The following is a 24,846-nucleotide window of genomic DNA, read 5'->3' as shown; positions in this document are numbered from 1 at the left end:
ATCAAAAGTAGCTCTATGTCTCCTTAGGACTGCAGCTGGCACAGGGTCTCTGGTGCAACAACAGATGTAAGGTGTGGGCCTGGAGGGACTGATGCCCTTGTAAACAGGATGACACTTAATCCCCTGGAAGGCAATGCAAACCAAGATTTCACAGTCTTTAGGTGATTCTGTTTCCCAGGAAAATCTAACACAAATTATGCAGCTGTACTCCCTCAGCCTTGGCATCAACAGACCAAAGACCACACTGTAATCTCACCTCATTTTTCCCACAGTGTTCTCCGTGCTTTCTAGGAAGAGGGAAATATGTCTGAGTGTGTGTGAGGCAGCATTTACTAAGAGCTCTACAGAACAGCTTTGGGAGGTCGATTTTTCCTGGGGATTCTCACTGATTCGTGTGTGAACTGTTGGGCTCAACATTCCCCAGCTCCAGCTCTCTCTGGTGATCCTGTAAGAGGATCTTCTGAGCCACTTATTCTGCGGACGGAGAATTGCCCCCATCTGCCTGGACAGTTCCTGCTCGTCTTTCAAGGCTCAGCTCAAGTGTCATGACTTCAAGGAAGCTTCGCCTCTCTGGCCCTCCTTGCCTCCTCCCAGGCTTTGCCCACTACACACCCACTGTATTCCTTTAGCTGCCTTTAAAGCACTGACCTCCCTATTAATGGTTTCGCTGAATTGTCTGTAGATTTTGAACTTCTTGAGTGTGTGAAGCCTGATATGGTCACCTTTGGGTGTTCAATTCTAAGACCTACACCTGGCCACTGCAGGCTTTCAACAAAGGCATGCTCAGTGGATGGATGAATGAACGGACGGTGTTAAAGCATGAACTCGGCTATATTTTGTGCCCACATTTTGTTTGTATCCACATTCATGAATGAGCTGATTCTTGTCACTCTGTGAGGTCTAAATCAGTCTTTGAAACAATTTCACAAAAGGAAAAATATTCCAGCCTGTCAACAGGTTGGCTGGCATTATAATTAAGTGATCTTATCTTTTCTGCTTGATCATACTGTTCTTAGCTGCACAGTGAGGATGAGCCCAGCTTTAATAATGGTGTGGCATCTGTCTCTCCCTAGACATGGCCTGAGAACAACGCCAGCAGACAGCTGTGGCATGGTCCACCATCTGGGTCTCTGGAATATCTATGTAGCCCTCTGGTTTTTAGAAAGACTTAGGCTAGAAGCCACAAGGAGGGCTGCGTTTCTTTGCCTCAGGGCATTGGAGCTAGAGTCTCCTTTCCATTTGAGACTTGAATGGATAGAGATGCAAGTTCTGAGGCCATTTGTCACTCTAGTTCATCAAGTCAAAGGATACGGAACTCATGGGGCCATAAAAGCCATCAATGAGTTCTCTTTGTATTTGAATAACCTCCCAACTTTTCACTCCATTACAGTTAGAGAAAATTTCACTGCACAGAAAGAGGCTGTGAACACTCCCTCACTGTTTTTCACTTTATTCCTGCCTTGGAGAAAACACCAGGTGAAGCTGGAAGATGACATTGGCTCTCCTGCTCTAAACAGACTGAACTCTGCCTCCAGTATTAAAGGTTTGGCACACTTGCAATATCTTTGCTGGCAAATCACCCTATTGCAGCTGTTTTGTCGTCCTTGAGAATTTCCTATTTTGCTTTCCTGGGAATGGATGTTTATGAAGTGGAAATGTGGAGCCCTGTGAAGAAGTCCTTGGTGCAAATGCCGTAACAAACTGTTCTCTGTGGGGCTCCATTCCGGGAAAATGATACACAGCAATTTTATCTCCACGGGCAGAGTTGCAATAAGCCTGTTTACATACTGACACCAGCAACATAGCATTAGGTATCTCTATAACCATCTGTGCTCGCATGCTAAGTTGCTATAGTCGTGTCTGGCTCTTTGTGACCCCATGGACTGTAGCCTGCCAGGATCCTCTGTCCATAGGATTCTCCAGGCAAGAATACTGGAGTGGGTTGCCATTTCCTCCTCTACAGGATCTTCCCAACCCAAGGATTGAACTTGTGTCTCCTGAGGCTCCTGCATTGCAGGTAGATTCTTTGACCATCCAGGGAAATTTTATAGATGACTAATTTTGTATTTAAGGTAGGTGGTAGAAGGGATCAATAAACTGAAGCTGAATTAAATGAATTTTCATGTAAGGGTAGAACAAACAAGATCTCAGGATGGATTGGGGCTTTGGACAGGAAACAGAGGCTGTATGTTAATTTGAAAGTCTCTAGTACTCCTCAGCTTAGCCTTTCAGACAGCTTTTTCTTGATTAGCATGGATTTGTGAGCCAATTCAGCTGTATTTTGTGCTGTAGAATTAACTTTTCAAAAAGCATAATGTGCATTAGCTGAGATGATGATGCATGGTAAATGCTGAATGCCATTCAGCACATGGGGATGGTGGTGATGGTGATGGGATGATGGGGATGGTGGTGAGGATGATGGTGATGGTGGTGGGGATGATGACAATGATGATTTATCAACAGAAATTATGGCCCAGAGATATTTTTCCCAAATAAGCTCAGTGGGCAATTGAAAATCTGTTGTTGTTTTTTATTGCTAAGCCTGACTCTTTGTGAGCCCATGGACTAGAGCACATCAGGCACCTCTGTCTTTCACTATCTCCTGCAATTTGCTCAGATTCATGTCCATTGAGTCTATGATGCTATCTCACCATCTCATCCTCTGCCACCCCCTACTCTTTTTCTTCAATCTTTCTCAGCATCAGGGTCTTTTCCAATGATTTGGCTTTTTGCATTAGGGGGCCAAAGTATTGGAGCTCCAACTTCAGCATCAGTCCTTCCAATGAATATTCAGGATTGATTTCCTTTAGGATTGACTGGTTTGCTCTCTTTGCAGTCCAAGGGACTCTCAAGAGTCTTCTCCAGCACCACAATTTGAAAGTATCAATTCTTTGGCGCTCAGCCTTCTTTATGGTCCAACTCTCACATGACTATGGGAGAAACCATAGCTACAGTGAAATAAATCATAACTTTTTATAAAGTAATAAATTAAAAGATAATAAGTTGTAAATAAAAGTCTATTGTAACATAGGTCATGGTAAATGAATCCCCTGAGTCCTAGCAGAGGAGACAGAGGTGTGGGTTGGTTCAGAAGCAGCTACAGGGGACTGAATACTGAGAGCAAGACCATCTCTGGGAGTGGGTGCTCAGGGCAGGGCAGCGGAGGCAAAAGAAAGGCTTGGTTTGCCTTTCAGAGGATTTCATGCATCATGTTGATTGCAAAGACATGCTAATCTCCTTTTTCACACAGGACCCACTTGCAGTTCCTAGGTGCACACCCTCAGCTTGTACATGTACCCCAGGCATATATACAGAGCTTCAGGCACACACTTCCCACCTCAAAGACACACACCCACATTTATCACCCTAACAAATAGGACCCCCTCCATAGTCTATAAATATCACCTACATAAGCTCATAACACTCTTTTATAACCTCCATCCACACTCACAGTCCCACACCCTTGTATTCAAATCCCTTATGTACATCCTTTATAGATACACACCCTGCACACCCATACAGACTGAAACCTCTCCACTTTGTTCACTCTCAAGTTTCCCTCCCCTCATATACATACCACATACACAGAGACTCATATAGACACATCGAACACACTCATTTTCCTAGTCACCCACACATCTTGATGGTCCCACAGTGTATTTGGGGTTGAAAGGGGGACAGGGAATTGTTAGGGAACAAATTAATCTTGTTACATTTATTACACTTAATATGTCTTTTTCTTCCCCTACTTTATGCTCCCCCACCCCACCTTCTTCCCTAACTATTCTTTATAGAATGATTATTTTCTTTTTTTAAAAGTTAATTAATTTATTTTAATTGGAGGCTAACTACTTTACAATATTGTAGTGGTTTTGCCATACATTGACATGAATCAGCCATGGGTGTACATGTGTCCCCCATCCTGAACCCCACTCCTCCTCCCTCCCCATCCCATTCCTCAGGGTCATCCCAGTGCACCAGCCCCAAGCACCCTGTCTCATGCATCAAACCTGGACTGGTGATCTATTTCACATATGGTAATATACATGTTTCAATGCTATTCTCTCAAATCATCCCACCCTTGCCTTCTGTCACAGAGTCCAAAAGTCTGTTCTTTATCTCTGTCTCTATTGCTGTCTCTCATATAGGGTCATTGTTACCATCTTTCTAAATTTCATATATATGAATTAATATACTGTATTGGTGTTTTTCTTTCTGACTTCACTCTGTATAACAGGCTCCAGTTTCATCCACCTCATTAGGACTGATTCAAATGCATTCTTTTTAATGGCTGAGTAATATCCCATTGTGTATGTGTACCACAGCTTTCTTATCCATTTGTCTGCCAAAGGACATCTAGGTTGCTTCCATGTGTAAACAGTGTTGTGATGAACATTGGGGTACACAATTTCACAATTTGTATGGAAATACAAAAAACCTCAAATAGCCAAAGCAATCTTGAGAAAGAAGAATGGAACTGGAGGAATCAACCTGCCTGATTTCAGACTATGCTTGTGGTATAGCTACAGTCATCAAGACAGTATGGTACTGGCACAAAGACAGAAATATAGATCAATGGAACAAAGTAGAAAGCCCAGAGGTAAATCCACGCACCTATGGACACCTTATCTTTGACAAAGGAGGCAAGAATATACAATGGAGAAAAGACAATCTAACAAGTGGTGCTGGGAAAACTGGTCAACCACTTGTAAAAGAATGAAACTAGAACACTTTCTAACACCATACACAAAAATAAACTCAAAATGGATTAAAGATCTAAACATAAGACCAGAAACTATAAAACTCCTAGAGGAGAACATAGGCAAAACACTCTCTGATATAAATCACAGCAGGATTCTCTATGACCACCTCCCAGAGTAATGGAAATAAAAGCAAAAATAAACAAATGGGACCTAATTAAACTTAAAAGTTTTTGCACAATAAAGGGAACTATAAGCAAGGTGAAAAGACAGCCTTCAGAATGGGAGAAAATAATAGCAAATGAAGCAACTGACAAATAATTAATCTCAAAAATATAGAAGCAGCTCATGCAGCTCAATACCAGAAAAAATAAGTGACCCAATCGAAAAATGGGCCTAAGAACTAAACTGACATTTCTCCAAAGAAGACATACAGATGGCTAAGAAACACATGAAAAGATGCTCAACATCATTCATTTTCAGAGAAATGCAAATCAAAACCATAATGAGGTACCATCTCATGCTGGTCAGAATGGCTGCTATCCAAAAGTCTACAAGCAATAAATGTTGGAGAGGGTGTGGAGAAAAGGGAACCCTCTTACACTGTTGGTGGGAATGCAAACTAGTACAGCCACTATGGAGAACAGTGTGGAGCATCCTTAAAAAACTGGAAATAGAACTTCCATATGATCCAGCAATCCCACTGCTGGGCATACACACTGAGGAAACCAAAACTGAAAGAGACACATGTACCCCAATGTTCATCATAGAATGATTATTTTCAATTGTCATATGCATCATTTGCTTTGCTTAAAATGGAGGCATATTATCCAGATTACCATTTATCTACCCTTTGATGAATTCATATGAAGAAAGTACTTCTTAAAGAAAACTTGATTTGGGAATATTTTTGTGTTTATCCAGCTGTGTTCATTATCATATCATTCATGAGTCCTATAATTTTCAAATCCATTCAGATGAGATTAGTGAAAGTGAAAGTCACTCAGTTATGTCTGACTCTTTGTGACCCCATGGACTGTACAATTCACGGAATTCTCCAGGCCAGCATACTGGAGTGGGTAGCTGTTCCCTTCTCCAGGGTATCTTCCCAACCCCGGGATTGAACCCAGGTCTCCCGCATTGCAGGCAGATTCTTTACCAGCTGAGCCACAGGGGAAGCCCTGAGCCACAAGGGGATTTCTTTGGATATTCAGGTGGAGGATGGAATGACTCTAGCAAGTAGTGTCCTGTAATCTGCCCGTCAGCTTTTTCCTTGGAACTTTCCTCTCTTAGATGGAAAGGCAAAGCCGGGCCCAAACACGCTGAAACTAATGGGCCATGGTCAGGAAGACGTCCATAGCTGCACACGGCTCATGTTCCCTTAGCTGAAGAAACAGTTGGTTCAGACAATGACTGTTGTCTCCTGAAGTGGCATAAAGCACTTACATTTTGCAATTTCTCTCTAGCAGCTCAGCCAAGTGAGATGACATGTGAAAATCTTGTGGCTTCCCTTTTGTCATCTATTAGAGTTCTTTGGTTTTTGCACAGACGTGAAATGTTGAGTAGCTTGTCTTCTTATGCCAACCGATCTGAAGGACTCTGAGGATTGAAAAGAATCTCCTACTTCAGTAGATTTAGCAATGAAGAGCTTAGGCCTGTACTGATTGATGTAGATGCCCTTGGAACCACTGTGGATTGCCTACGATGACTGTGAACTCAGATTTAGAAGACAGAAAAGACTTGGAGATAAAGCCTTTTACTGAAACAGTGAAGCTCTGGTTTATTTCCCTAGGGTCTTTTACAAGGAGGAACATTTTCTCAGAATCGTGTCCTTGCTGTTTCACATCAGGAACATAGGGCCAAGCACACTCCCCTCTGTGACTGCCCCAGGGTTGCCAGACACACAAGGGCAGGGGAGATGGAAGGAGACAGAAGGGTGAGCAGGCTACAAGTGTGACTGTGAAGGCAAAGGGACAAATTTCAAGTGTGTAGGCTTCTGCTTCCCATTTTGTTTTCTTTCTAATTTTGTACCATTATTTCAGTTTTCCCATTAAATTGGAGAGGTTAATGGAGAAGTGGGTGTATCTGGTCAATGATGTCACCTCAACTGTAGTGGAATAAAGCTACTGCAAGGACTTGTGTTTGAGCCCCATGAACAGTGTTTCTGACACCACTGGGTTTGTGATAAGAATTAAATAAGGTTGGGTAAGACGAAAATGAGTGTGACAGCTCATTGCAAATTGTAAGGAGTCATGTGACTGCTAGTTATTTCAAATTTCTTAATAGCTTTTTTAAGAAAAAAACTTTTAAGTAAAAATTGTAAGTAAAAATACAGACTTTTTTCTGGAAGTTTTATAAAATGAACATGATTTTCTTTTATTAAACTTTTTGTTTAAAAATTGAAATATCATTGATTTACAATGTTGTGTTAATTTCTGCTGTACAGCAAAGTGGTTCAGTGATACATATAGAGACATTTGCTTTTAAAGTTCTTTTCCATTAAGATTTATCATACGGTATTGAATGGAGCTCCCTGTGCTATAAAGTAGGACCTTGTTGTAGATCCTTTCTATATATAATTGGTGTGTGTGTGTGTGTGTGTGTGTGTATGCTCAGTTGTGTCAGACTCTTTGCAACTCCATGGACTGTAGCCCACCACGCTACTCTGTCCATGGGATTTCCCAGGCAAGAATACCAGGATGTGTTGTTATTTCCTCCTCCAAGGGATTGTCCTGATCCAGAGATGGAACCCACATCTCCTGCATTGGCAGGTGGATTCTTTACTGCTGGGCCATCAGGAAAACCCAGTTATCATCTACCTTCTCATAACTCCCATAACCCCACTGTTAACAAAGGATTTACTGGAAGGATGAGGCATACTTAGGGGCATGTTGTATGTGAGGAGGGCAATACAGGGTAAGAAATATCTTCAAACTTAACATTTGATTTGCTATGGAAGCATCATTTGGGCTGTGTCTCTTTGTCGGTCTCTGTCCAGTGCTTTGGAAACCTTTAGTGCCTTCCCTAAAGGAAAATATACCTTAACCCTGGCTGTAAGACTGGCCTGACTTGCACAGAATTCCAGCCCCGAGGGCTGCACCTCTCCTCACTGGCTCTCCTTGTGCAGGACGTGTGTGCTCAAGCTTCCGTAGTGGGAAGCCTGCCCCAGCTTCCCGTACAACTTTGGAGTTCTCCTTACTGACCACTCTCTATCTCTGTTTTCTCTCTGTTTTGGAAACCCTTCTCCCTGATCTAGGGTTAGCTGTAGAATCTTGTGTGTGGGTGTATGTGTCTGCGCTCAGTCATGTCCGACTCTTTGGGACCCTGTGGACTGTAGCCAGCCAGACTCCTCTGTCCATGGGATTATCCAAGAAAGAATACTGGAGTGGGCTGCCGTTTCCTCCTCCAGAGGAATCTTAGAATCTTATCATTCCACATATATTTTGGGGCATAGAAATCTGCTTCTCCCAAATTCTACTTCCATTTAGGCTCTGCTCAAGTGATACCATATTTTTCAGCTCCACATGACTCATCAAGACCAAACTGAAGCATTTTTCTAAGCATCTCAGAAAGCTGTTCTGCCAGCCACACAAAGTAGTAATGTCTGCAGTTAGGTTTTTTCTTTTTATTAAAAGCAATGTCCTTTTTGAGTGTTTTTCTACAGTTATATATAAAGTCTATTTTAGAAAACAAGAAAGCAGAAACTCAGTGAAGTTAAATAAACTTCCCAGTGAATTATGATAGTAATTACTGCTAAAAGATAGAGCTGGAATTGAAGTTCAGGGCTGTGAGCTCGAAGTCCCATTCTTTTTCCATTTGTTGCATGGTCTGTAGAAAGACAGCAGCTTTGGGCCAGCTGGTATCCTAGGATTGTGCTTAATAGATTTCATGAGCAATGTGAGTTGCTGATAAAGCCCTGCCCTTGGCAGATGGACACTTTGGGAACCTTGGGATGGGATTTTTTTAAAGGATTTGTTTTTTTTATGTAGACCATTACTAAAGTCTTCATTGAATTTGTTACAATATTGTTTGTTTTATGTTGAGTTTTTTTGGCCATGAGGCATGTGGGATCTTAGCTCCCCCATCAAATCCTCATCCCCACTACTGGAAGGTAAGTCTTAACCACTGGACAGCCAGGGAAGTCCCCAGGGACGGGCTTCAATAGGAGGAACGATGAGATCAGATCCTCAGCTGCTTCTGACAGTGCTGGTTTCCTGCCTCCTTTCCCTGAATCTGCAACATAAGGAGAGGGCAGAGATACTCAGGGGATCTTGCAAGTCAGCAACAGGCCTTAAATCTCACCAAACTAGTGGCATTCCTGGCTAAGCACGGTCACAGGGATATGCTCCTTTCGATAACTAACTGCCAAGCAATGTCTAAGGAATGTGGAACCCACAAGACATTTGCAAAAAGGAACCTGAGAAAGGAGCAAAATGCAAAGCAAACAATCTTTCCAGTATTTTCAAGACTCTGATATTTGGCTCTAAGCAGTAAAAGAAGAAAAGAAAAAATAAAAAGAAAGAAAGATTGAAGTACTTGGAACCCATAGTGAGAGCTTGTGAGTCAGGATGAAATTCCAGCTGCTTTTATGAAAAGATTTTGTAGAAATCCACAGGGACACTGTTGAGACCATTTTCATTTTGGGTCTCCTCAAAAAGGGCCTCTCATCTCAATCATTCACATGTTAGCCGATCTCTTGAGCCAGGGCAGTGGTTTCTTCTCATCGATCTGATACCTAGGGGAGGACAGTCTCAGAAAGACTGAGCGAGGGATGTATAGATCTTCTTCATGGTGACTCAGCAAAGCATCTGACACCTCAGATGCTTTTCAGTGAAGATGACTGGTAATATAGAGACACGTATGTTTGAAAGAGCCTATCATAATAAGCCTATCATAACAGAATGAAAACCACAGTCACAGAAAACTAACCAATCTGATCACATGGACCACAGACAGCCTTGTCTAACTCAGTGAAACTATGAGCCATGCCGTGTAGGGCCACCCAAGATGTGGTATAGTCGAGAGTTCTGACAAAATGTGGTCCATTGGAGAAGGGAATGGCAAACCACTTCAGTATTCTTGCCTTGAGAACCCCATGAATAGTGTGAAAAGGCAAAAAGACAAGACACTGAAAGAACTCCCCAGGTCAGTAGATGCCCAATATACTACAGGGAATCAGTGGAGAAATAACTCCAGAAAGAATGAAGAGATGGAGCCCAAGCAAAAACAACACCCAGTTGTGGGTGTGATTGGCGATGGAAGCAAAGTCCAATGCTATAAAGAGCAATATTGCATAGGAACCTGGAATATTAGGTCCACGAATCAGGGCAAATTGGAAGTGGCCAAACAGGAGATGAAAGAGTGAACATCAACATTTTAGGAATCGGTGAACTAAAATGGACTGGAATGGGTGAATTTAACTCAGATGACTATTATATTTACTACTGTGTGCAGGAATCCCTGAGAAGAAATGGAGTGGCCATCATAGTTAACAAGAGTCTAAAATGCAGTACTTGGATGCAATTTCAAAAACGACAGAATGATCTCTGTTAGTTTCCAAGGCAAACCATTCGATATCACGGTAATCCAAGTCTATGCCTCAACCCGTAACACTAAAGAAGCCGAAGCCGAATGGTTCTATGAAGACTTACAAGACCTTCTAAAATTAACACCAAAAAAAGATATCCTTTTCATTACAGGGAACTAGAATGCAAAAGAAGGAAGTCAAGAGATACCTGGAATAATAGGCAAATTTGGCCTTGGAGTACAGAATGAAGCAGGGCAAAGGCTAATAGATTTTTGCCAAGAAAACACACTGGTCATAGCAAATGCCCTCCATCAACAACAGAAGAAAACACTCTACACATGGACAACACCAGGTGGTCAATACCAAAATCAGATTGATTATATTCTTTGCAGCCAAAGATGGAGAAGTTTTATACTGTCAGCAAAAACAAGACTGGGAGCCGACTATGGCTCAGATCATGAACTCCTTATTGCCAAATTCAGACTTGACTTGAAGAAAGTGGGGGAAAACCACTAGACCAATTAGGTATCACCTAAATCAAATCCCTTATGATTTTACAGTGGAAGTGAGAAATAGATTCAAGGGATTAGATCTGATAGACAGAGTGCTTAAGAACTATGGATGGAGGTTTGAGACACTGTACAGGAGACAGGAATCAAGACCATCCCCAAGAAAAAGAAAGGCAAAACAGCAAAATGGTTGTCTGAGGAGGTCTTACAAATAGCTGAGAAAAGAAGAGAAGTGAATGGCAAAGGAGAAAAGGAAAGATATGCCCATTTGAATGCAGAGTTCCAAAGAATAGCAAGGAGAGATAAGAAAGCCTTCCTCAGTGATTAGTCCAAAGAAATAGAGGAAAACAACAGAATGGGAAAGACTAGAGATCTCTTCAAGAAAATTAGAGATACCAACAGAATATTTCATGCAAAGATGGGCACAATAAAGGACAGAAATGATATGAACCTAATGGAAGCAGAAGATACAAAGAAGATTTGGCAAGAATACACAGAAGAACTATACAAAAAAGATCTTCATGAGCCAGATAACCATGATGGTTTGATCACTCACCTAGAGCCAGACATCCTGGAATGTGAAGTCAAGTGGGCCTTAGAAAGCATCACTACGAACAAAGCTAGTGGAGGTGATGGAATTCCAATTGAGCTATTTCAAATCTTAAAAGATGATGCTGTGAAAGTGCTGTCCTCCATATGCTGGCATATTTGGAAAAGTCAGCAGTGGCCACAGGACTGGGAAAGGTCAGTTTTCATTCCAATCCCAAAGAATGCTCAAACTACCACACAATTGCACTCATCCCACACGTTAGTAAAGTAATGCTCAAAATTCTCCAAGCCAGGCTTCAACAGTATGTGAACTGTGAACTTCTAGATGTTCAAGCTGGATTTAGAAAAGGCAGAGGAACAAGACATCAAATTGCCAACATCTGCTGGATCATTGATAAAGCAAGAGAGTTCCAGAAAAACATCTATTTCTGCTTTATTGACTATGCCAAAGCCTTTGACTGTGTGGATCACAATAGACTGTGGAAAATTCTGAAAGAGATGGGAATACCAGACCACTTGACCTGCCTCTTGAGAAATCTGTATGCAGGTCAAGAAGCAAGAGTTATAAGTGGACATGAAACAACAGACTGGTTCCAAATCGGGAAAGGAGTATGTCAAGGGTGTATTTTGTCACCCTGCTTATTTAACTTATATGCAGAGTACATCATGCTGAATGCTGAGCTGGATGAAGCACAAGCTGGAATCAAGATTTCCAGGGGAAATGTCAATAACCTCAGATATGCAGATGACACCACACTTATGGTAGAAAGTAAAGAAGAACTAAAGAGCTTCTTGATGAACGTGAAAGAGGAGGGTGAAAAACTTGGCTTAAAGCTCAACATTCAAAAAGCTAAGATCATGGCATCTGATCCTATCACTTCATGGCAAATAGATGGGGAAACAGTGGAAGCGGTGATAGACTTCAGTGTTTGGGCTCCAAAATCACTGCAGATAATGACTGCAGCCGTGAAATTCAAAGATGCTTGTTCCTTGGAAGAAAAGTTATGACCGACCTAGATAGCATATTAAAAAAGCAGAGACATTACTTTGCCAACAAAGGTCCGTCTAGTCAAGGCTATGGTTTTTCCTGTGGTCATGTATGGATGTAACAGTTGAACTATAAAGAAAGCTGAGTGCTGAAGAATTGATGCTTTTGAACTGTTGGAGAAGAGCCTTGAGAGTTCCTTGGACTGCAAGGAGATCCAAGCAGTCCATCCTAAAGGAAATCAATCCTGAATATTCATTGGAAGGACTGATGCTAAAGCTGAAACTTGAATACTTTGGCCACCTGATGTGAAGAACTGACTCATTTGAAAAGACCCTGATGCTGGGAAAGACTGAGTCCATCACCGACTCGATGGACAGGCGTTTGTGTCAGCTCTGGGACTGCTGATGGACAAGGAAGACTGGTATGCTGCTGTCCATGGGGTCGCAGTGATTTGGACATGACTGAACGACTGAACTGAACTGATCATAATGAGAATGCTCTTTTTTGCTTTATGTATTTACATACATAGTTTATATTTTCTTTCAACAAACTTCAATTTCATTACCTATTTTGTAATATTAGGAAGTGTCTGTTAGCGCTAAGTGTTTTCATTTAGGTGATCCATTAAAAGTTGTAATTATCCATAATAGAAAAAAAAAGGATTGGGTGGTGAATACAGAAAGTTGTGAGTTTGGAGACACCACTTCCCTGGTGGTCCAGTCGTTAAGAACCTGCCTTTCAATGCAGGGGCTGTGGGTTTGATCCCTGGTAGGGGAACTAAGAGCTCAGATGCTGCAGAGCAGCTAAGCTTCAACTACTGAGCTTGTGCCCCACACTAGAGAGCCTGTGCACCTCAGCTAAGACCTAATGCAGCCAAATAAATAAATTTAAAACATTTAAAATCAAATAAAAGAAAGTCATGGTTTTGGGACATAATGTGACTGCTCTGTTACTTCACTAACTTAAACCTTTTATTCTCAATTTTAAGATGAGAATTATAATATCTATCTAATGGGATTGTTTTTAGGATTAAAATAGCTTATATAAAGGTCCTTGAATACTTCCCGGCTTGGAGTAAGTGCTGAGATGGTCATTTTCTTTCCTCTTTACTACCTTGAGGTTCTAGTAATAACTATCATTACCAATTTATTTTTTAACACAACATTTTGAGAACATCAGAGGCAACCAGATAAGTTTTGATGAAATTTATTACTTCATTTATTTATTCAATGAATATTTATTAATTCCAGACATGATAAATGGAGTGAGCCAAGGTAAAACCAATTTATTTGTGTTAGTGATATCTTTAGTTTTGTGATTTAAGTGCCCTTGACTTTAAGATAAAAAGGTTCAGCATTTTCTGAATATCCAGGACTATCTTTGAGAGTCAATTGATTCAAATATATGGAAGTGAAAAAAGCTAACAAATGATTCAGTTGTCAATTGACTAGTATATTTTATTTCTAACTTTAGTGACTATATATCTACGATGCCAGGTGCTTGTCCAGGTAGGAAAGGTTGAAATCCCATTGGTAAGAGTTGGAGTGAACAGATGCCCTGTTTATATCATTTAGGTTTGATTTATATCTATTGACAATGCAATTATTAATAAAACTTTTCTCTACTTTTAAGAGTGTTCCAGGAGATGATAAAAGTGTTTGGATGATTTATTACATGGTGTTCTCCCAAGAACAGTGGTTTCGTGGCTCCTTTTGAAAGGTTCTGGAAATGGTCTCTTTGACCATTTCCTGTTCAAGGTCTGGGATTCCCTGGCACAGACCTCTGGGACAGGGGGGGCCAAACTACCCAAGGAGTTGCTGTGATGGATGGGAACTCATGGCATGGCTGAGGCCAGCAGGGGCAGAGAATGAATGTCCGGTTGTGTAGGGTGCACCAATGTTAACGGTTCCATCGCTAACAGGAGATCAGCCTTGTGAAAAATGACTGCCCATTTCCAAGCTATAATGAGAGTGAAATGGTGCAAAGATGGATGAGACTCTGCTTTGAGTAATCCTTGATGAAGCTGGTTTGAGAAATAAAACCATTTGTCTCTTCCATGCGACTGGCTCTTGTTATATAAAATAGCTATGTAATCATTTTAAACCAGAACAGACTAAAGGGGCTAAGGGACAGAAACTTCTGAGTCTTATGTTTCTGTCATCCACAGCTGCTCATCAATAACAAAGAAGCAAATGTTCCAACAAGCACTTTCTCATGACAATACTGGGCATTCAGGCATAACCTGAAAAAAATCCTTCTGTGGATTTGTGAGCACTTGTGCGCTCAATTTGGCTCAGTGATTTGCCTTAATCAAAAAAATCATGAGGCCAGTCTTCTCCAGAAGCATTTTATTACTCTGGATAAGTTAACCTTGGAGCCTACCTCATTTCCAACCATTTAATTGTTTACCATTCAGATCTTTGGTGGTCTTAGTACCTGGCATCCATCCCACCTTCTGTTGAATTTTGCCATGTTGATAATTCAATTAATGTAAACAACAGAGGGTTTGGAGGAGAAACTGGCCTATTGGACGAAACTCCGGGTAGGGAGTTTGGTGACATCATTTTCTAGTTTGCTGTTGTTGCTTAGTTGTGCCTGATTCTTTTCAACCCCATGGACTGCAGCATGCCAGACTCCTCTGTCCTCCACTGTCTCCGGGAGTCTGCACAGATTCACATCCACTAAGCTGGTGATGTTGTCTAACCATCTCATCCTCTGCTGCCCCCTGTTCCTTTTGCCTTCAATCTTTCCCAGTGAGTCGGCTCTTCGCATCAGCTGGCCAAAGTATTGGAGCTCCAGCTTCAGCATCTGAATATTCCAATGAATATTCAGAGTTGATTTCCTTTAGGACTGACTGGTTAGATCTCTTAGGTATCCAAGGGACTCTCAAGACTCTTCTCCAACACCATAGTTCAAAAGCTTCAATTCTTTTGTGCTTAACCTTCTTTATGGTCCAACTCTCACATCCATACATGACTACTGGAAAAACCACAGCTTTGACTGTATGGACCTTTGTCAGCAAATTGATGTCTCTGTAATTAAGCATTATTTTACTGTAGCCTTGAGAAAGTCACCTCATTTCCTTATGCACCTCTTCCACCATCACCTGTAAACAGGGCTTATCTGATTGCTGTGATCTACAACACCAGCAGTTCCTTATACATACCTTGAACCTCCCTAGGCACCTGCCTGTACTCCTGAACTCTCTTCCCTGCCATTCTTCATACAAAAATTAACAATATTTTGAGATGCAGCACAAACCCATCGTCTTTGCCATGGGCCAATTATTAGCCCTCCCAGGTTCTTTGAAGGAAATGCTGCCTGTCTCCTCTGAGCTCATTAGCATGCTACCTGTACTTTTTCAGTGAAAATTCATGTTCTCACTTTCTGTTTCATTCTCGAGAGAATGTTAGATGTCCTTGTGTGCTGCTCTGCTTGTAGTATCATTTATCTGGTCGCAAGAGGCAGGAACAAAAAGAAAACAAGAAACAAGAAATCTTCAACTCTCTTCCCCAATCCTCAATCTCAGTGCAGTCAGGATAGTGGTTCCTAATTCCTCTACCCTTCTGCACCTCTCCAACCTTCTGCTATTGGCAGATTTGTTCAGGCCTTTCTAATTTTTCATGGTAGTTCAGTTTTCTTCTCCAAGCCTCCTGAGAACAATTGTCTATAACACACCTACACTGATTTTTTTTTTTCATGCAGACCATTTTCAAGAAAACCTTTATTGAATTTGGTATAATATTGCATCTCTTTCATGTTTCAGTTTTCTGGCCACGAGGCATGTGGGCTCCTAGCTCCCCAGGCAAGAATTGAACCCACACTCCCTGCGTTGGAAGACAAAGTCTTAACCACTGCATACATTGAGGTCCCTGCACTGATCTTTCTTAAAGACCTTCTTAAATCTGATCAGCTTGCTTATGCTTCACAGCTAACAAAGATGCTTGATTGCCTGTAGTCAGGGTCAATTTCACGAGTGTGGGACAGTGCACCTGACCCACATGCTTGGTTTGATGCTCTGCGGTCACCACCGTGAACTTCTTCATCATTTTAAAACGAGAGTCCTGACATTTCATTTCATACTGGGCTCAAAAACTTATGTAGCTGGTCCCATCTTTGGTATAGAATCCAAGCCCAGGAAAGAGCCATCCTGGCCCACATGACTGGTGATTCCATCTGCGTACAGCCAACACCCTGGTCAGAGTTCTCTGACGTCAACCCTGAGCTATTCCTGCTTCTGCCCATCCATCCTTCCCCAACCATGCCATCTGGTCTAGTTGTCACTTAGGCAACAGCCATCCATCTCATGTCTAGTTCTCGCCAGAGATTGTAGCTGGGTATTGGAAATACACAGATGAGGGGAGAGACTGGGTCTCGTGGAAAAGACCAACTATATAGAGATAATGAAGATAGCCTTTGGAAAGTGCATGAAAAGAGAAATAAATATCTAATAAGCCAGTTACACACACACATACATAACATATATGTGGGACTCCATTTGTTTAGTTTTTCCAAAATAATATTGTATTTTATTGTAAAATTATTGTAAATTGTCTTGAAATGCTACCAGTTTTTGATAATTTTTCTCTATATTTATGTAAAAATTTTGTCATCTTTTATCAGAAATGCCACATTATACATTGTTCTCTGTGTTTTTTTTTGAATTCCTCTCTGCTTCTCACTTTTCTCCCTCAGTAACTCCTTGCATAAATCTCTCTTAAATCAATGATTAAAACAAAGTTTAGACTATTTTAAAAAATCCCCTCTTAATCATTTCTTTGTCTCTATTGTTAGAACAGCTAACTTAAGGTTTATATTTCATCCCACTGCTTTGGAAAGGAACTTTGAGTAGTAGCTGTTGTCCAACTCAGGCTATTGGCTTATTAAAATTAGATATTCAATTCCACCCTTGTATTTATTCTTTCAATTAGGCAAGCTAGCATACTATTTGGAAGTTGTGTTGTAAATGCTGGCTTTCCCTTCCAATTTTCTTCTTGAAACACCTGTTTAGGAAGGAAGCACGTAAGTCATAAAACAATTTCATAAATAATGTTCTGATGAAAACTCTGCCTGCTCAGCCTAACTTTAGGGTTACATTATAAATATTCTGTGTAATTAATTTCACTTGTGTTTGGTTTCTTTTTTTCTGTCACTTTCCTCTTCCCAGATCCTTCCTAACTCTTCTTTTCTTCCTCCGTATCTATGCTGACTCCATGGATCCCCATGTGCATTCTCCAAGATTTACCTGCCCAAGTTCCCCCTGCCCTTGCCTTTCTTCTTCAGCCAGGGGAAAATTAGCAAAGTGAGCCTGGCTTTTTCCATTAGTTGTGCAAAGGACGGTAGTTTTCACTTGATTCAAATTTTAGGAGTTAGAAGTCTTTATTTTTCCTAGTCTGAATTATCTTAGGTAAAACCTGATTTTGAAGGGAACCTGGGGGTGGAGCAGGGAGCAAGATAAATCAGAGGGCAGATTTCACATGGGCTTGAAAACATAAAGTGGAGGTGGGGAAGCCTGGAGACTTTTTTTTTTTTGGCTGCTCTGGGTCTTCACTGCTGCACACGAGCTTTCTCCAGTTGCGGTGAGTGGGGGCTACTCTCTGGTTACAGCACGCAGGTTTCTCACCGCAGTGGCTTCTCTTCTTGCAGAGCATGGGCTCTAGGGTGCAGGCCCAGTAGTTGCGGCAGGTGGGCCTCATTGTCCCATGGCGTGTGGACATTTTCCAGCCCAGGGACTGAACCTATGTTCCTTGCGTTGGCAGGCAGATTCTTAGCCACTGGACCACCAGGGAACTCCCTCCTGGAGACATCTTGAAATCTTATCCCGCTGCTGCTCCCACCTCTTCCTTCTGTACACTTGTCACCCTGACCCCTCCAATCAGCATCATCCCACAGACGCAAGTGTTCTAGTGGGAAATCTTTCTTCCACATGTTTCTTCAGGCCTCCTGCTAGACTTCACCAAAGTAGCTATCTGGGAAGTTCTAGACAAGTCAGACCTGACACTGCACCCTCTCCAAGCACCTAGCACCTTTCCTTTGTAAGCACTATCACAAATTATTCCTGCTCTTTCACTTAAGAGAATACTTACTGCCTGTCTTGCAACTGGGCTAGATGCCCTTTGAAGGCAGGACCTACCAAGCAGGACAAAACATATAAGGACTCATGTAAGGACAGTGCTGAACCAGAGAGCCTTCAGTTCAGTTCAGTCGCTCAGTTGTGTCTGACTCTTTGCGACCCCATGAATTGCAGCACGCCAGGCCTCCCTGTCCATCACCAACTCCCGGAGTTCACTCAGACTCACATCCATCGAGTCAGTGATGTCATCCAGCCATCTCATCCTCTGTCGTCCCCTTCTCCTCCTGTCCCCAATCCCTCCCAGCATCAGAGTCTTTTCAAATGAGTCAACTCTTTGCATGAGGTGGCCAAAGTATTGGAGTTTCAGCTTTAGCATCATTCCTTCCAAGGAAATCCCAGGGCTGATCTCCTTCAGAATGGACTGGTTGGATCTCCTTGCAGTCCAAGGGACTCTCAAGAGTCTTCTCCAGCACCACAGTTCAAAAGCATCAATTCTTCGGTGCTCAGCTTTCTTCACAGTCCAACTCTCACGTCGATACAAGACCACAGGATAAACCACAGCCTTGACTAGACGAACCTTTGTTGGCAAAGTAATGTCTGCTTTTGGATATGCTATCTAGGTTGGTCATAACTTTCCTTCCAAGGAGTAAGTGTCTTTTAATTTCATGGCTGCAGTCACCATCTGTAGTGATTTTGGAGTCCCAAAAAATAGTCTGACACTGTTTCCACATCTATTTCCCATGAAGTGATGGGACCGGATGCCATGATCTTCGTTTTCTGAATGTTGAGCTTTAAGCCAACTTCTTCACTCTCCTCTTTCACTTTCATCAAGAGGCTTTTTAGTTCCTCTTCACTTTCTGCCATAAGGGTGGTGTCATCTGCATATCTGAGGTTATCGATATTTCTCCAGGCAATCTTGATATTTCTCCCAGCAATCTTAAGGCTCTCTCCCAGAGAGCCTTATGCGATGATAAAAATGTTCTGTATCTGCCTTGTTCACTATGGTAGCCACCAGCCATCTATTGTGTAATGAGAATGTGGCCAGTGTGACCGAAGAACAGAGTTTTATGGGATTAGCATATACACATGACTATAAATAAAATAGATAATCAACAAGGACCTACTGTATAGCCCAAGGAACTATCCTCAATGCTCTGTAATTACCTAAATGGAAAAAGAATCTGTAAAAGAATAGGTATAAGAAAGAGGTGAAGTGTTAGTGGCTCAGTCATGTCCGACTCTTTGTGACCCCATGGACTGTAGATCACCAGGCTCCTCGGTCCATGAGATTCTCCAGGCAGGAATACTGGAATGGGTAGCCATTCCCTTCTCCAGGGGATCTTCCTGACACAGGGATCAAACCCAGGTCTCTTCCATTGCACGCCGATTCTTTACCATCTGAGCCACCGGGGATAAGAATATGTATAACTAAATAACTTGGCTGCACACTTGAAAGTAACACAACGGTATAAATCAACTATGCTCCAAAACAAAAAAAAATTGAAAAAATTTTCATTTAATTCGAATTCACTTGCATTTAAGTTTAGAGAACCCTGTGTGGCTTCCACATCAGACACCACTGACTGTGAACTAGGCAGTTGGGTGTGTGATAGACCAACATCAAAACAAAGCATGTGGGAGTAAAGGAGAGTGAGTCAAAGTCATCACAGGTAAGGTTTTTGCATTTTTCACACTCAACATACACACTCACCCACACACACACACCTGTGTGCTCCACTGGATGGACTGGCCCGATGCAGGAAGAGGAGGTTTGAAGGCTCCCAGATTGGCTCATATGTCTCCCTGGCATGCAGTGAAATCCTACTGCAGTTGAGCAGGGCTTACTCATCCTGGCTCATCCCCGATTCACCCTTGCACTTGGCCCTGCCTTCCTCCGGGTGCAAGGAGGCCATCACCAGTCCAAGCATATTGGTGTGGTCCCCTGAGTCACCAGGAAGCTGCAAATCCTCCCTGGGCAAGTTCCTTGAACTGAGCGGATATCCTGAACATGCTATAACCTGAAAAACAGCATGTTTATCTTGCAACATAAAAACCCTCTGTTGGCCATTGAGTGCTTGTTAATCCAGGACTCTCTTTAAGCCTGACTCAGTAGGTGGTAAATAAAGAAATGAATTTACTCTCTCTTTTCCAGTAACGCATGCTGACTGCACATGTCTTGACTGGAGGTTGGCTTTTGCTTTTCCAAAGGGTATATTTCCAATGGTATGTTGATTTGTGTTTGTCAAAGAACCCCTTGCCTTGGATGACACAGGAGGTCACAGCCCAGTCAACACAGTTCTCTGTTTAGAGGAGCTGTATCTGAAAACATTGGCTTAGAAAGTTTCCATTTTGAAAAGTGGTGTCAGCAGGACAGTCTCAGCACATACCTGCAGACCTAGGAGGTGAAAATTAAACTCTCAAATATGCTTCTTTGGGGCTTCCCAGGTGGCACTAGTGATAACCTGCCTTCCAATGCAGGAAAATAAGAGACATGGGTTTGATTCTGGGGTTGGGAAGATCCCTTGGAGAAGGGAATGGCAACGTGCTCCAGTATTCTTGGATTATCTGGATTATCTCATGGACAAAGGAACCTGGTGGGCTACAGCCCGTGGGGTCGCAAAGGGTCAGACACCTGAGTGACTGAGCATGCATGCATGCCTGTTCAGCCAATGAAATGTGGTCTCCAGCCTGCCTGAGTGAGAAGAGGCTTTCTGATCCTACTAAACTCAATGCAGATATTTCAACAGCCTTTCAAGTATCTGTCTACATGTTCCTCTGTTGCAGGTTCAATCTGGGAATCTTATGTCACTGGGACACCTCAGCTGAATTGTCTGTAGGAAATCTGCCTCTTTTATGGCTGGTCTAAGTTATCCAAGAGATGTTTAATTTATTTAGTCAGAGGGGAAAAAAAAAAAAAAAACAACAATTCCAGGAGATGAAGCACTTATGTTTGGTTTTTAGTACTGTTGTGGAATAAAGTAATTGCTTAAATAAGCGATAAGGATATACTGTATAGCACAGGGAAATATCACCATTATTTCGTAATAACTTTATTTATTTATTTATTTTTTTACGTGCTGAGACCATGGTGGAAGCTGAAAGTGACTGCCACCAAGCCCCACCTGCGACAAGTCACCCATGGAGCCATGGCCGCCAGGCCCACCCCCGCCATCTTCCCAGCAGCCCCTGCGCCCTCCGTAATAACTTTAAATAAAAGAGATTCTAAAAAAAAAGATGACTCACGACGTTGTACACTTGAAACCAATATAATATTGCAAATTAACTTGCTGTTTTTCTGTTGCTAAGTCGTGTCTGACTCTTTGAGACCCTATGAACTTTTGCATTCCAGGTTTCCCCGTCCTTCACTATCTCCTGCAATTTGTTCAAACTCTCGTCTGTTGAGTTGGTGATGCCATTCAACCATCTCCTTCTGCTCTTGCCCTCAATCTTTCCCAACATCAGGGTCTACTATACTTCAGTAAAAAATAAAATAATGTAATTGATATATGTCTTTAGTTTTATTCCACTGAATTTCTGGACCCTTTCAAACTGCTAAAATTTCTTGAATGATGCCCTGAAACAAACCTATAGGTCTCTGGGATTTTGTTGTCAAGAATAGCATTTTGTCTTAGAAGAAAAATAATGGATTGATATAAATATTTTGGGAACAATTGGTTATCTATCTGAAAAAATTACCCATACCACAGGCAAAAATAATCTAGATTGATTTCATGATATTCCTACAGGAAGCTTGGGGCTGGTGCACTGGGATGACCCAGAGGGATGGTATGGGGAGGGAAGTAGGAGGGGGGTTCAGGATTGGGAACACGTGTACACCTGTGGCAGATGCATGTTGATGTACACATGTATACAATACAATATTGTAAAGTGAAAAAAAATAATAATAAAAATTAAAAAAAAGAAAAATAAGTAAGCAGACAACAATAGCAATTCTAGAAACTAATATTCTTTTAGAAGGGATAGTTTTGCTTTAAAAATTCTAGAAGGACTATTTTTGCTTTAAGTACTTCAAATACTAAGAAGACTTTCTTCAGAAAAAATTAAAAACCAAATTTCATAAAGAAAAGACAGAAAGATTTTACCACACAGAAACTCAAAACTTTTAGATGACAAAAACATCATAAATAAAAGGCAAATTACTGGGATTTTTTTTTACTAACAACAAAAAGCATAGACAAAATATTAATACTCAGAGCAAACAATTCTTATAGATTAATAAGAAGAAGACAAATAGCTGAATAAAAAATGTGAACACCATGGGCAGACAATTCACAGCTGGTGGACTACAAAGTGCCAATAAATGGCTGAAAAAATGTTCAACCTTGATAAGAAACAAATGGAACTGAGCATAAAACTCATTTTACTTGCATAATATTTTAAAACGATGTATAGCACTGGGAAGGATGGGTGTTCTTGTGCTGCTGTGGGAATCTGAATTGGTATAACCTATTTGGATGGAAAGTCGGCTTTATCTATTAAGATTCTAAATGTATTTGCCCTTTTCCCCAGTGATTCCCTGCTAGTAATTTATCCTACAGAAATACTTGCATGTATGAACAGATATATGTATAAGGTTACTCACTGAGGTGGAAAATTTGTACCAAGAAAAATGTTATGAGTAGGATGATGGTGTAATAAATTAAGGTGCATATAGAAATGACAGAAAGAGGGTTTCTGCCTCTTTTCACTTCAGGCTCTCTCTCATTTCTTTCTACCTTATGCTTCCTCTCTTAATCCCTGGGATACTCATGAAAAAGTATGACTTTATTCTAGTATAGGTCAATAAGCATTGTGTATATAAATATCAACAATTTAAAAAATATAATCGAATTTATTTTATTTTTTTTAAATTTTATTTTATTTTTAAACTTTACATAATTGTATTAGTTTTGCCAAACATCAAAATGAATCCATCACAGGTATACATGTGCTCCCCATCCTGAACCCTCCTCCCTCCTCCTTCCCCATACCATCCCTCTGGGTCGTCCCAGTGCACTAGCCCCAAGCATCCAGTATCGTGCGTTGAACCTGGACTGGCATCTCGTTTCATACATGATATTTTACATGTTTCAATGCCATTCTCCCAAATCTTCCCACCCTCTCCCTCTCCCACAGAGTCCATAAGACTGTTCCATACATAGGCGTCACTTTTGCTGTCTCGTACACAGGGTTATTGTTATCATCTTTCTAAATTCCATATATATGCGTTAGTATACTGTATTGGTGTTTTTCCTTCTGGCTTACTTCACTCTGTATTATAGGCTCCAGTTTCATCCACCTCATTAGAACTGATTCAAATGTATTCTTTTTAATGGCTGAGTAATACTCCATTGTGTATATGTACCACAGCTTTCTTATCCATTCATCTGCCAATGGACATCTAGGTTGCTTCCATGTCCTGGCTATTATAAACAGTGCTGCGATGAACATTGGGGTATACGTGTCTCTTTCCCTTCTGGTTTCCTCAGTGTGTATGCCCAGCAGTGGGATTGCTGGATCATAAGGCAGTTCCATTTCCAGTTTTTTAAGGAATCTCCACACTGTTCTCCATAGTGGCTGGACTAGTTTGCATTCCCACCAACAGTGTAAGAGGGTTCCCTTTCCTCCACACCCTCTCCAACATTTATTATTTGTAGACTTTTGGATCGCAGCCGTTCTGACTGGTGTGAATTGGTACCTCATAGTGGTCTTGATTTGCATTTCTCTGATAATGAGTGATGTCGAGCATTTTTTCATGTGTTTGTTAGCCATCTGTATGTCTTCTTTGGAGAAATGTCTATTTAGTTCTTTGACCCATTTTTTGATTGGGTCATTTATTTTTCTGGAGTTGAGCTGGAGGAGTTGCTTGTATATTTTTGAGATTAGTTGTTTGTCAGTTGCTTCATTTGCTATTATTTTCTCCCATTCTGAAGGCTGTCTTTTCACTTTGCTGATAGTTTCCTTTGATGTGCAGAAGCTTTTAAGGTTAATTAGGTCCCATTTGTTTATTTTTGCTTTTATTTCTGATATTCTGGGAGGTGGGTCATAGAGGATCCTGCTGTGATGTATGTCAGAGAGTGTTTTGCCTATGTTCTCCTCTAGGAGTTTTATAGTTTCTGGTCTTATGTTTAGATCTTTAATCCATTTTGAGTTTATTTTTGTGTATGGTGTTAGAAAGTGTTCTAGTTTCATTCTTTTACAAGTGGTTGACCAGTTTTCCCAGCACCACTTGTTAAAGAGATTGTCTTTAATCCATTGTATATTCTTGCCTCCTTTGTCAAAGATAAGGTGTCCATATGTGCATGGATTTATCTCTGGGCTTTCTGTTTTATTCCACTGATCAATATTTCTGTCTTTGTGCCAGTACCATACTGTCTTGATAACTGTGGCTTTGTAGTAGAGCCTGAAGTCAGGTAGGTTGATTCCTCCAGTTCCATTCTTCTTTCTCAAGATCGCTTTGGCTATTCGAGGTTTTTTGTATTTCCATACAAATTGTGAAA

The 24,846-nt window shown here is 41.3% G+C and overlaps 1 long non-coding RNA gene across 1 annotated transcript; it reads left to right on the top strand.

Moving 5' to 3' along the window:
• Positions 1-1,750: 1,750 nt before the first annotated feature.
• On the top strand, positions 1,751-21,662 carry LOC138984354 (uncharacterized). Its single transcript, XR_011461618.1, has 3 exons — positions 1,751-2,017; positions 20,499-20,569; positions 21,429-21,662. It is a non-coding gene; the product is annotated as an uncharacterized lncRNA (long non-coding RNA).
• The last annotated feature ends 3,184 nt before the right edge of the window (positions 21,663-24,846 follow it).

The sequence above is a fragment of the Bos mutus genome, chromosome 21, assembly GCF_027580195.1.
Source record: "Bos mutus isolate GX-2022 chromosome 21, NWIPB_WYAK_1.1, whole genome shotgun sequence".
NCBI classification, from domain to species: domain Eukaryota; kingdom Metazoa; phylum Chordata; class Mammalia; order Artiodactyla; family Bovidae; genus Bos; species Bos mutus.
This window is presented reverse-complemented; position numbering and strand designations above follow the sequence as displayed.